Source organism: Phalaenopsis equestris, unplaced genomic scaffold, assembly GCF_001263595.1.
Source record: "Phalaenopsis equestris unplaced genomic scaffold, ASM126359v1 Scaffold000973, whole genome shotgun sequence".
NCBI classification, from domain to species: domain Eukaryota; kingdom Viridiplantae; phylum Streptophyta; class Magnoliopsida; order Asparagales; family Orchidaceae; genus Phalaenopsis; species Phalaenopsis equestris.
This window is the reverse complement of record NW_018165412.1, coordinates 206,661-211,449: the sequence shown is the minus strand read 5'-3', so window position 1 is coordinate 211,449 and position 4,789 is coordinate 206,661.

Here is a 4,789-nt window from a genome sequence, read left to right as displayed (position 1 = left end):
TGAGTTAATTGCGGCAACTCACCTGCTAATGAAAGTTTCTGACATGAAAAATTATTCTCTGGCTTCAGTGTTGTCAAACAAGGAAGATGATCTCTGAAAGATGGAAACTTCATCCAGCTTGGGTAATGAGTGCCAAAGAAATTACTTATGAGGAGTCTTTCCAGGCATTTGGGAGGACATAGGTCGTCCAAGACAGCTCCAAATGCTTCCTAGTAAGTGCAATGACGCCACATTTCATCGCCTGCTCTGCAACTATCAACTTCACCCAACTCTTTTATGGCTTCTTCAATCTCAGTTCCCAGCACATCAACACCTACCAAGGGGGAAGCTTGGCTGGTGTTCACAGTCGTGATAGTTTGGAGCTTTGGTTGTCCTCTGCTCTCCTCTAACTTGAATTGTAACCTTTCTTTATAGATCTCTTCCAGTTCATGATTAAGAGATTTAATGCTTTATGCAATTTCATGACGATGCGAAACGCTTGCGAAGTAAGAGAAAAAGAGGGAGAAGTCAAAGATACAGTTACTTTTTTGGATGAGCAATCTCATAGCCATGACCAGCTAGCTTGTGAGCTTTTCAATGAAAGTGCCCACAAATGCGTCCAAAGCAAAGTCTCTATCAGCATCTCAAAAAAAAACCTTTTTGGGTGCTTTCGCTGCTCCGCGTCCAAGATCTCTGCTCAGCTCAATTTAAGAGACCTGCCCATTTGCCCATATGATCGAAGTCCATGTGCTATTTAATAACCAGTAGACCACTTGTGGATCCCATTAATAGAACCATGTAATTAAAAAAGGACATCCCCAACCCCACCATTTTTATTCCATTAAAATAAGTCTCTATCATCATTAGTAAGAGAAAAGGACATTCCCATACACACCACCCAAGTCTTATCTTTAACATAAATGCCGCACAGTTCATATCTTTATCTATTTCCATATCTAACCCCTAAACTTTAATATTTACATTCACAACACTTAAATTTTTTACATCAATTCAAAAATATTTATCATTTTTACTAATTTTTTAAAAATAATCAAATACATACTTTTATGCATAAATATATAGCACCAAAGTGTTTTAAAATGTAAATATCAAATTGTTAGTATTGGTTAAACAAATTCATAAAAATTATGGGGTCCATTTGTAAATTTTCCTAGCAATTATTGATTCAATATATTATGCGTTAAAGAGGAAAGCTCACTGAATTAGGCAGCGAAGGTGTTGCCTTCTTGGACTTCGTCCTGCGCGAGTGATCTTTCCAACAAAACGTGCATAAATATAGTAATAATTAATTAATTAAACGGATCCAAATATTAAATCTTAACATATTAAGTCAAATAATATTCAATTTTTTTCTATATTCAAGCTATTAAATTGTGGAACTGTCGCTCTTCCAACCGAGTTGTCAAGGAGCCCACCTAACGAGCTATTGAGTTCAGCTGTATCGAATGACATGACATAAAATTATAGGATGCCAAATAAAACTACTGAATATTCAATTTTTTTCTATATTCAAGCTATTAAATTGTGGAACTGTCGCTCTTCCAACCGAGTTGTCAAGGAGCCCACCTAACGAGCTATTGAGTTCAGCTGTATCGAATGACATGACATAAAATTATAGGATGCCAAATAAAACTACTGAATATTCAATTTTTTTCTATATTCAAGCTATTAAATTGTGGAACTGTCGCTCTTCCAACCGAGTTGTCAAGGAGCCCACCTAACGAGCTATTGAGTTCAGCTGTATCGAATGACATGACATAAAATTATAGGATGCCAAATAAAACTACTGAATATTCAATTTTTTTCTATATTCAAGCTATTAAATTGTGGAACTGTCGCTCTTCCAACCGAGTTGTCAAGGAGCCCACCTAACGAGCTATTGAGTTCAGCTGTATCGAATGACATGACATAAAATTATAGGATGCCAAATAAAACTACTGAACATGATATGAATTTTTTTGTGATATAAAACTGTTGTATAAGACATTATTTTTATGTATTTACAGGGAGATGTGTAAATATAAAAATAAAATTTGAATGATGAATTACATACATGATTAAATTTTAAAAATATATATAGATTATTAAAAACATATTAAGTTGCTCGTATAGTACGGTTATAGGGGTTGTTATTTTTTTGGCAATAGATGTTATGAAATATGAAGTGGTTAAAACGATGATTACACTTGTTATGTGTCAATCGTCATTCGAGTATTCTCCTCGTGAAACCCTAACTTTGCTTCTTTCCGCAAAACATCTGCTTATTATCAGCGCGTGACTAGTGGTAGGAACAGATGATTTTAGAGGAGCTCAACATCCTTAAATTTAAAGTAAAATCTTTTATATTTATTCATAATTAAATTGAGAATATTATCACCTAAAATTAAAAAAATAGTTGCAATGTCATATCATTGATATCTCTTGAGGCTGGTGATTAATCATTCTTTTTTAATATTAGACTGTTATCCTCTATTAAATAACTCAAATAAAATTGAGAAATCCTCGTCCATATTGGCTGGACTAAACTAGAAAAAGGAAGATTTACATACATCCCACTCAATTTGAAAGTATTTACTTATCATGACATCTGAACTTCAATTCTTACATAGGTGCCATCTTACCCATGCATGAAAAGCTGTATTTCATCATTTAAAAGTTAAAATGATGATATTTTTTATGTAATATGAGTTAGATATGTAAATAGATAGAAATTGGGTGAAATGTATGTAAATGATCCCAAAAAGAAAACAAAAGTCAACATTTAACGTCTGACTGAACTTTAACATAACATAACTACTTATAGGAAAGAGTAATGCTATGCTACATTAATCATAAAGATATTTATATTATAAGATTAGGTGAGAATTAAATATCTGAGCTCCTGTTACGTGTTGCAGAAGAAAGAAAACGATGGGAGTGAATTCCTTGACAGCGGTACCAATCTCTAAAGGAGTCCATAAGGTGTAGGATTCTTTTCTTTTCTATTTATAATTTGTTAAAGATTAGAGTTGGGTGGTGTGTATGGGAATGTCCTTTTCTTTTAATAATGACGATTGCGACATGACTTATTTTAAGAGGTAGATCTGCCCCCTTTTGTGCTGAACAATTTAAGGTCAATAAGGCGAGTTAGTTTTTGAAGACTTGAAGCTCCTTGTTGAGCCCTTTCCATCCTCGAAATGCTGAGCATTCTCGGCTGGTAAAGAGAGTTGAGCAGCTCCTCAAAGCTGCTGTAGGAGTCTTCTAGTTCTATTGGATCAGCCACAACAGATCCACTGAGGTAATTAATCTCCTCTAACTTTGAAATGCCTTTTGCTATGGAGATTAGTGGAGTTTCTTTGAGACCAAGGAAGCGTAGATTGTGCAGCCTAGTGATGGATTTACGGAGCATCGTCAAAAAAAGTGTCAAAAAACTTTACCATACGAACTGGAGGTTGTTGACGCTTCCTATGGATTCAGGCAACTCTCAGTTTCTGTACCACCAAATTAAGATATCGTAAATGTATCAGCTCACCGAATGCGGTGAGCTGATACATTTGCGATATCTTAATTTGGATGATACAAAAAGCAGAAAGTTACCTAAATCCATAGGAAGCCTCATCAACCGTGGATGATTATTGCCATGTTTATTTGCTCTGTCCGAAGAAAAAGAGGAGTGTGATGAACGCAAAGGAAGGCCTGAGAGTTTGCTATTTAATTAATAATGGAAAAGAGATTTGCATTTCTTGGTGCTTGTTTTCATTGTACAAAGAATGATGGTATTTATACAAGTATCTTAAGATTTAGAATAGGAAAGAAATTAAATTAGGAGCAGAAATTAAGTCTAGACATTAGCATATGGAATCGACGTTAATCACATCATATTAGAACAATTAATGTCATTTATCTATATCAAAGCAATTAATATCATTGAGTTATTAACATTATTAACAATCAAAACACTTGTGGATCCCATTAATAGAACGATGTAATCACCCTTTATTTTCAAATCAAATTAATTTAATCTTATTTTAATTAAATTAAAATATGTCTCTTTCAGCCTTTATTAAAAAAATTTTAAAAGTATTTTCATATTTAGCTCGTTTATATTTTGAACAAAAAAATTGCGGTCGAGTTCGGCTCGCTTGCTTAACAAATCGAACACGAGCTGCTCAAGAACAAAGTGTTAGGTATGGCTCATATACCATGTGAGTGACAGATGTTGGAGCGGAACAAAGCGAGTCAGTGGAGCGGAGCAAAAAAATTCCAATCAGAGGAGTTTCGTTATGTGGATTGGGGATGTGGTGGCGTTGTACCCGTGGTACGGTACATGGGTAATTGTGTAATTACATATTATACTGTAGGGTTTTATATGCTGTTTATAATCCTATGTCTGAATTCTGAATATTCTGTACACCTTTTCTGAATTGAAGGAAAGCCGCCGCTCTGCTCCTGAGGATATAGTCATATTTGTCAAACCTCATTAAATCTCTGTGCGTTCTTCTGGATTTGTGTCGATTTTTTTTTATTCGCCCTAAATTTCTCAACACAACTTGTATTCAGCTCGTTTATATTTAGAACACAAAAAATATTTTCATGTTCGGCTCGTTTATATTTAGAACACAAAAAAGTGCTTTTGAGTTCAGCTAGTTTGCTTAACATGCTGAACAAGAGCTGTTCAAGAACAAATAGTCATTTTGACAACCCTAATAACACAACCATAAAATGTTATATATTGGGCCAAGATTTAAAGTATATTTTTTATTTTTTATTCAAAATAGATATATTAAATAAGATGATATATATATATATA